Raw genomic sequence first — 9,980 nt, forward strand, 5'->3', positions numbered from 1 at the left:
GAGAAAACACTATTCAATAAATGTAATAAATATTTTAAATATATTCTGATCTATGCCATTGCCAGTTAAATAAAGAGAGACAAGGTTAGACTCATTAAGACAGTGTAGTACAGGGATCCCTGGGTGGCGCAGCGGTTTGGCGCCTGCCTTTGGCCCAGGGCGCGATCCTGGAGACCCGGGATCGAATCCCACGTCAGGCTCCCGGTGCATGGAGCCTGCTTCTCCCTCTGCCTGTATCTCTGCCTCTCTCTCTCTCTGTGACTATCATAAATAAAAAAAAAAAAAAAAATTAAAAAAAGACAGTGTAGTACATTACAATGTGCAATGATAAAGGTCATTACATTGGACTATTCAGTTAATGATGTTAATGGATTTTTAAATAATGAAAGTAATCAACTTAGTTCCTTCTCACAATTAAAAAAATAAACTCTCCATATATTAAAGTCTTATGAAAGCAAAACAGAATTATTCAAAGAACATTTAGAAAATTGCTTTAGAATAGAGCTACTGCAAGATTTCCTAAATGGCACAAAGTTCATAATTGTTATATCTCATTGGTAGACTCTTCATTATTGCTCATCAGTCCACCTGTCACTTTCAAATTCTTTATCTCAAAGCCCACCTTAGCTGATGTTAATATTTGTACAACAGCTAGCTTCTGCTTGGTATATTTACAGTATGTCTTCTTTTGTCCCTTTATGTTCATCTTCTATCAGTTTGTTGGGGCCTGACTCCTGTGAGCTACATGCACCTGCATCTTAACCTTGTCATAATCTACTTTATGGTAATACTGACTTAATTCTGGCAAAAAAAATAGCAAGCTTACTCCAGTAAAGCTCCATTTCCTCCTGCTTCATTTGTGCTTTTGTTATCACATCTATATCTATATAAACTCAATAATACCCGGTTATAAATATTGCTTTAAACACACATACGTTTAGGTTTTAGGTACTGCCTGATGTCATTCTCTTTCGGCATAGAGGATTTCTTTTGGTATTTCTTTAGGCAGATCTTCTAGAAATGAATCATCTCAGCATTTGCTTATATGGAAATGTATTTTCATTTCAGAAGGATAGTTTTGCTGGATGTATAAGTTTTAAGAAATTGAATTCTTGGGATGCCTGGGTGGCTCAGTGGTTGAGTGCCTGCTTTCGGCTCAGGTCGTGGTTCTGGGGTCCTGGGATCAAGCCCCGCATTGGGCTCCCTGCTCAGTGGGGAGCCTGTTTCTCCCTCTCCCACTCCCCCTGCTTGTGCTCTCTCTTTCTATGTGTCAAATAAATAAAATCTTTAAAAAAAAAAAGAATTAAGAGGAAATATACTGGCACTGAGTCAATAAAGGAGTCTCAAAGGAGGAATTAAAACTATAAAAAAGAACCAAATGAATGGGATGCCTGGGTGGCTCAGCAGTTGAGCATCTGCCTTTAGCTCAGGGAGTGATCCCAGAGTCCTGGGGATCAAGTCTTGCATTGGGCTCCCTGCATGGAGCCTGCTTCTCCCTCTGCCTGTGTCTCTGCCTCTCTCTCTGTGTTTCTCATGAATAAATAAATAAAATCTTTTAAAAAAATTGAATTCTCCACTGACAATTTTTTGTTTGCATCTTGAATAGGTCATTTGATCGCTTTCTGGCCTCTGCTGCTCTCATGAGAAGTCAGCCATTGGTGGGACTTTTGTTTCCACTGGTACATAATGAGTTGTTTTGTTGCTGTCAAAAATCTGTCTCTTGGGGCACCTGGCTGGCTCAGTTGATGGAGCATGTAACTCTTGATCTTGAGGTCGTGGGTTCAAGCCCCATGTTGAGTGTTGGGATTATTTTAAACAAAAAAGTAGAAAAGGAGGTACCTCGGTGGCTCAGGGGTTGAGTGTCTGCTTTTGGTTCAGATCATAATCCTAGGGTCCTGGGATCAAACCCCACATTGGGCTCCCTGTAGGGAGCCCAATGTGGGACTTGATCCCCAGGACTCTGGGATCACTCCATGAGCTGAAGGCAAATGCTCAACTGCTGAGCCACCCAGGCATCCCATCCATTTGGTTCTTTTTTATAGTTTTAATTCCTCCTTTGAGACTCCTTCTTTATTGACTCAGTGCCAGTATATTTCCTCTTAATTCTTTTTTTTTTTTTAAGATTTTATTTACTTGACACATAGAAAGAGAGAGCACAAGTAGGGGGAGTGGGAGAGGGAGAAACAGGCTCCCAACTGAGCAGGGAGCCCAATGCAGGGGTCCTCAATCCCAGGACCCCAGAACCATGACGTGAGCTGAAGGCAGGCGCTTAGCCAGCTGAGCCACTCAGGCGCCCCTAATATTTTTCTTTTAAGATTTTATTTATTTATTCATGAGAGACACAGAGAGAGGGAGGCAGAGACACAGGCAGAGGGAGAAGCAGGCTCCATGCAGGGAGCCCGATGCAGGACTCCATCCTGGATCCCAGGATCACACCCTGGGCGGAAGGCAGACACCCAACCGCTGAGCCACAGGCATCCCGCCCCTAGCATTTTTTAAAAAATAGGCTCCGTGCACAACGTGGACCCCAATGCAGAATTTGAACTCATGATCTTGAGACCAAAACCTGAGCTGAGATCAGGAGTCAGACACTTAACCGACTGAACCACCCAGACACGATGGATAGAATATTTTAACTGTAGATATGATGAGCTCTTTAAAATCCAATAATTGAAAAAAAATAAATAAAATCCAATAATTGATTGTTATGACTTTTCAACTAGAAATGAAAAAACTACAGAAGCACCTTACAAGGGAAATTATTGTATTTCCATTAGCTTGAAAAGTACACACAAGAGCAGAGGGACTAATAAAACATTGTATAATTCACATTGCTGAATGACTGCTAGATGAAAGTGAAAGAAATCACAGAATTACCATCTTTCAATGATTCAGTAAGTCAAAGACTTAGCTGCAAACATAAAGACTGAGTTTGTATCTCCTCATAGAGCTGAACTTTTGCCTTAAAATAAATAAACCTACATATATGCCTGATTTGCAGTTTTGTTTGTATTCAGGTTTGGCACCAACTTATCAGAGATCTTCCTTTATGTGACTATAATAAACACAAGTGGTATTAAAATTTTCAAAGTGTTAAGTAACATTTTTGAATTGCTTAGTTTATCTTGTAAAAACTGTTGATATTTGTCCTGATAGTGTAAAAGAAATGGTGGGTAAAATTGCCAGTGCATTAGCATGAATCAAAGCGATGATGCCACCCTATACTAGTAGTCAATAGATTCTTCACCACAAAGCACTTTCAGGAAAAAATTTTTTTTACTAAAGAACATCCTTGACGAAGCAGTAAAAATTAATAATTTTATAAACTCTCATTCCTTGAGTACACGTTTTCTTTTTTTTTTGAGTACACATATTTTTAATATTCTGTATTGAATGGGAAGTACATATAAAACATGTCTGCTGCCTACCAAGAATGTAGCTGTCTTGAGGAAAAGCAGTGTTGCAATTGTTTGAAATGAAAGCTGACCGAGCTTCTTATGGAACACCATTTGAAAGAATGCCTAACAGACCAACTTTGGTTATTCAGACTTGAGTATTTAGCAGACATTTTTTTTTAAATGGACAAAGTGAGCCCATTTGACAGGAGATATTTATTTGTGAGCTATTTTGATAAAATAAAATCCAAGCTTTGCTTCAGAACTTAAAATTTTGGGAAGTTTGTATCTGCCCCCATGAGCTTCGCAGCTTCCCAATACTAAGACTTCTGATGAGATCAATGGTGATACTAACTTGTGATTTTTAAAAATCTTGTATACAGATCTTCCTTGACTTACAATGGGGTTATGTCCTAATAAAGTCATTTTAAGTTGAAAATATCATAGGTCAAAATGCACTTAATAGATCTAGCCTCCCAAATATCACAGCTTAGCCTAGCCTACCTTTTTAAAGGTGCTCAGAACACTTACAATAGCCTGCACCTGGACAAAATCATCTAACACGAAGCCTATTCTATAATAAAGTATTGAATATCTCATGTAATTTACTGTCCACTGTACTAAAAGTGAAAACAGAATGGTTGCACAGACACAGAAAGGCTGTAAGAGCATTGATTGTTTACCTTCACGACTGGCTGGATGAGGGAGATACATTCGCTGCCCCTGTGGACTTCATCAGAGAGTATGTTCTATGTTGATAGCCTGGAGAAAGATTAAAAGTCAAAATTCAAAGTATGGTTTCTACTGAATGTGTATACTTTCATAATTGCTCAGTGGTGATTTCTAGCAAGTGTTCCCATATTTTGTCAAAAGTTAGGGGCTTGTTCCTCTCAATCCCACTCAGCATTTTCCCTAGCTAGTTCCATCCAATATTTGGCCTACTCCTCACCAACAAGCATGTGGACTAACTGACATAAATCTAAGCGTCTGACTTCTGCTCAGGTCATGATCTCAGTGTCCTGGGATTGAGCTTCAGGTGGATTCTGCATTGCAGCCTCAACTCAGGCTCCCTGCTCAGTGGGAGCCTCCCTCCCCTCTCATGCTCTTGCGAGTACTGACATGCTCTCAAATAAATAAATAAATAAATAAATAAATAAATCTTCAAGAACAAAAAACCCCACCCGGATCCTGAATAAAGCCTGGAGAACTCAGACACAAATGTGGAGCTGGAAATCCAAGAGAAAACTCCAAGGTCAATGAGAAAGCAGTGAAGTCCAATTGGCCCTTGGGCAATGGCACCGGCTTGCTCACCAGCCTCAGAACTTTTGAGGGTCCTCTCTGGGTTGCACTTTTCACCACTCATGGTGATCTGAAACTCATGTTAATCTGAAAAAACAAAACTGTCAGTTATTTTACCAGCAAAATAGGTTTATCTGGAATAGCAGAGAATTGCAACCTAGGACAAGCAAGCTGCAGGAGAACCATAGGCCAACCGTAGGAGAGGATGGCTCTTTTTTAGAGGGCAATTGGGAATGCTGTTAGAAACAAAAGCCCAGGGGATCCCTGGGTGGCTTGACGGTTTAGCTCCTGCCTTTGGCCCAGGGCCTGATCCTGGAGTCCCGGGATGGAGTCCTGCGTCGGGCTCCCAGCATGGAACCTGCTTCTCCCTCTGCCTGTGTCTCTGACTATCTCTCTCTCTCTCTCTATGTCTATCATGAATAAATAAATAAATAAATAAATAAATAAATAAATCTTAAAAAAAAAGAAAGAAGGAAAGAAAGGCCCATTGGAGTAAATTGGGAGTCAGAACTTAATGGCTTTTCATTGGCTGAGCTGTGATAGGCTCTCATTGGCTAGTCTGTTGCTAGGGCAAGAGGAAAACCTTTCTGTCTCCTGCTGGGGTGATAACGTAGTATCCACAGACACGGTCCTTCCTTCCTGTTGGGTCTGCAACTGACATCAAGTAGCGGTGCACCTGAGCTCCCCCTCCTGCCTCTGACTCTGTCCTAAAGGAGGTTTCCTTTTATTAATGTTTGTAAATCCACACTGCAACTAACCTTCAAGAAATCATCACTTGTCTAGTTTTTGTGTGCTATCAAAGAAAAAATATCTCCAATTATCTGAAAAGGCTATTAAAATCCTCTTCCCTTTTCTAACTACTTATCTGTATCTGTGTGAGGCCAGAGTTTTTATGATATACTTCAACCAAAACTGCATATTGTAACAATCTGAATGTAGAAGCAGATATGAGAATCCAGTTGTTTCTCTTTAATTGAACATGAAAAAGGTTTTACAAATATGTAAAATGGTGTTTCTATTCTCACTAACATTTTTTTAGGCTTGGGAAATACAGTTCTTTTTCATTAAAAATATGTTATTTGTGTCAACATAAGGTTCATTGTTTAAATAATTCATTTAATATATAAATTAAGTAAAATTATTATTTAAGTAATAAATACATTGTAAATACGTTTAAAATTTTCCAATTAATTTTAATGTAACAAATGTAAGCAGATATGACCTGTATATAAACAACACCAATTCTGATTCTTTAGTAGAGTGAGAAAGTAACTGGCCTGGATAATGTGGCAAGAGTGTCCACTAAAGGCCTACTCACAGTAACCAAACACAAATTTAAAGCAAGACCAGTCGGCCTGGTGGTGTAATTTTCTCCAGCTACATTCAAGTGCATAGTGCAGGCTTGGAGCAGGTGAAGACTTGGATTTACTCTCATTTGGCTTTGGCAGGCTGGTGGAAAAAAAGGAAGAGCAGGGTAAGGCAGTTTTTGTGCACAAAAGAATGATTATGGTGATGTGCTGTGGAATCTAATCTGGGCAAAAGAATGGAAGGCATGAGAAAGGTGAGACTAAAAAAAATGGGAGGAATAATGAATTGTAGGCGCTGATAAGGTGGCTGACTTGACGGAAATGGAGCTTTGCATAGAGTAAGCTTGAAGGATGGGAGGGCGAGGGAGGTGGTCCAAGAGTGGGATACTTACAATTTAGGTCATAGAGAGGGTACAGTTACAATCTATGGGTCTAGCCTATGGCAATGGGAATTGGTGGCTAAGGTAGAGTGGAGGGCAAAGTCACATGGGGAGAAGAGGGCAAAGCACCATCTCCACTTAGGTCTGATATCAGCTGGTAGGATCTGTATGGCCATTCCTTTTTTTTTTTTTAAAGATTTTATTTATTTATTCATGAGAGACACAGAGAGAGAAAGGTAGAGACATAGGCAGAGGGAGAAGCAGGCTCCATGCAGGAAGCCCAATGTGGGACTCAATCCTGGAACTCCGGGATCACGCCCTGAGCCAAAGGCAGATGCTTAACCGCTAAGCTATCCAGGCGTCCCTGTATGGGCATTCCGAGTGTTAAAATGTTGACATTGTTTCATACCAGTTGGTTAATGACCTGTATCTGAGTCCCCTGATACTCCTCCATTGCCTTGGCCATCTTAACCTTCTGCCCCAGGACTCAGGACCTCCCCATGGCAATTGAAGCATAATACTTGGCCCACACTGAGGCCAGCGGGACAACTTTGCTTCTGATTGGTCTCTACCTATGGTTTCCTGGAAAGTCACCACTGTTTCCATGAACATTGATATCACCAAGAATTGAGATAAGTATACTGTTGGAGAGAGTGGCAATGAACATGGGCTAAAATCTTTAAGAAGTAAAAATCAAAGACCCAGGGGTCTAAAGACACCTGCCTGCAGTAAAAAGTGAGTGTTATTGTCTGATGCCATTAAGTTTAATGTTGGAGATTTTCATAGAGGAGAGAGGAACAAAGATCTGGAACTGGAAACAAGGGAGAAGCAGACATCTCGCTGGCTTCTGGACCCAATGGGAGGATAAGGGTGGAGGAAAAGGCAACTGCCATTTGTGAGGGCTACAGAAGAAGCAGGGTGTTCAGAAGAGAGCTAGGTTTCAAGAAGATGAAGGGAACTTTCAGAGAAGAGGTTGAGGGTGTGAACAGTGGTTGTCAATCCTGTCAGGTCCAACAAAAATTATGCAACACGCCTTTTCTATTCTGAAATGGAGTTCATAGACAATATAACCTGTGTATAAATATGATTTTTAAAAGTGAATCTAATGTATGAGTGAAATATAAAGGAGAAATAAAAGTAGAGTATTATTTAATTAAATAACATGTATTTCAATGTCTAAAAGCTTGGGGATGCTCTTAATCTCATATTAGGATACAGTGATATGCTTGCAATTGTATACTGAATTGCCATGGATGATAGACACCCACAGATGCAACTTGGTAGTGTGTATTGATTCATGACTCAAACATCTTGAGCTGCTTTGCCACTGGTAATGTGATTTTTTTCTAAAATGATAAATAACTCCTGGTAAAGTTTCTTTTTTTTTTTAAGATTTTATTCATTTATTAATGAGAGACACACACAGAAAGGCAGAGACATAGGCAGAGGGAGAAGCAAGCTCCCCACGGGGAGCCTGATGTGGAACTCAATCCCAGGACCCCGGGATCATGACACGAACCTAAGGCAACCAGTGAGCCACTCAGGTGCCCCGACTCAAAACATTTTAAACTTTTAGACAAATACTGTTTATAAAATTAGACAAATCTTCATGCATTTTAAAAGTAACATTTCCAGTTAAAATACTATAATGAACATGTCAATTTTTTTAAATGATTCAAACATCATAAATAACTATTATATACAATTTTTCATGACAGTTATAAAGCTTTTCCAAAACCTCACATGAAATTAATCCCTTGGGCTTAATTTGCTTTGTTATCTCTGTACTTGGTTATAAAATTTCCTGAATAGCAGAGTCACTTCCCCAGCTGCAGGGATCAGATGTGCATCTCAGGCCAACTGAGGGCCTTGGCCAAAGACTCTGGTTACAGATTTCAGTTTCAAAGTCAGAGATTCTGGCCTGCAAATTGGAGGGTACTTCTGGGTTTATGCTACTCAAGACTCAGGTTCATCTCCCCAACCTTGTCTTCCTTGTCTTTACGTCACAGAAACTGAAATCCCCAAATTTTCTTCTGAGTTGGATCATGAGTCACAAGAAGTTATTCCACTTAGTCAAATTTTAAAATCTTTACTGTAACTGCTTTCACACCTCTTTACTGCCTGGTAGGACTCCCATACTCTTCACCTATTTTATTTCTTACTTGTCTCGCTGATCTAATTTTTATCATCATTTTATTGACATCCCTCTTTCGCTCTCCACCTGAATCCTGTATGATTTAGTACCGCTCCTAAATTGTTTAAATTAAGTCATCTAAAATCTGTTGAGCCTCTCATAGGATATTATTTAAAGCCCTGGAAATACAACATGAAACAAAACTGAACCCTACCCTCATGGAACTTCCTTTCTAGTGAGACCATGACCTTCTTACCATCTTGAGCTACCGCTTTGAGCAGAAACTATGTCATTGAAAACCCTGGTTGGCTCAGGGCCCAGAACATAACAATAAAACAGTAACAATAAATATTGCTGAGAGCTTATTGTGAGCCCAGCATAATTCTAAAGGCTTTGCTTGTGTCTTTTATGTAATCCTTGAAACAGCCCAGTGTTGGGAGGTGGTAATTTTATAGGTTAGGATCCAGTCATTTTCCTATGTCCCATAGTTAGTGAGTAACAGGGCCGGAGTTCTAAACCCATCCTTTTTCTGGCTCAAATGTAATGGCTATACCACACTGCCTCCTGGAGTAGATGAAATAAATGTTTGGAAATAAAAATCCATAGGAAGTTCTTATGGTCCTAATCAGCTGGTTACCCTGGTGTGTGTTGACAAACCAAAAGTTTAGCTCTCCTTCCTCCCCCCACCTCATGTCTTTCTTCTGCTCTGCCTCACTGGCATGTCTGTTGATGTTTTATTTATATATTCTTAATTTAAACCAACTGTACACCAGGTGTCCAGAGCCAGATTCTATCAGGAAACTTGCCCTAAATTTGCACGCAGGAAAACGGGATTAGATTAAAACAAGAGGGGAAAACTGTGTGGTGTCTTCGTTCATCTCAACCCACCCTGCCATGACTGATCATGTGCAGACCAGAGGCAACAGATGTCCTACTGGGAAAGCCACAGAGCCCGAATGTTGGCATGTTAGCCATCATTTACAAAAGTAAACAGATTCAGCCTTTCTTGGACTGGTGGCAATTTCACGGGGAGGCTTCCACAGTGACCAAGGAACTTCTCCCTCTTTAGGCTGCTTTCTGAGCAGTGGGCATCAGCCAGGGTGTGACAAAATAGGCAAAATGGGATTCAGGAGTGCCATAGGATGTCCCCAGGGAAGACCCCTTTTTAGGACTTGTTGGTATCACTTAAATGGGAGTGTGAATGTTCCTGAGGTTCTTAAAAAAAAAAATCCCGTTTTTGATCATTATTAAGCAAAAGTCACTGCAAGAGTCAATGACCTTTTTACGGTTTTGTAGTATTGCCTTAAAGCAAAACTATAAATCTGTGTTTCTCATCTAATAGTTAAGTCTCAATAACATTAAAATGATTTTGATAAGGAGATAAGGACGAATGAGATGATAGAGGCTCAAGCCATTGTGAATTGAATATTGAAAAATACCATGAAGGCTTTTTATACTCATGTAC

Source organism: Vulpes lagopus, chromosome 10 (genome assembly GCF_018345385.1).
Source record: "Vulpes lagopus strain Blue_001 chromosome 10, ASM1834538v1, whole genome shotgun sequence".
NCBI classification, from domain to species: Eukaryota; Metazoa; Chordata; class Mammalia; order Carnivora; family Canidae; genus Vulpes; species Vulpes lagopus.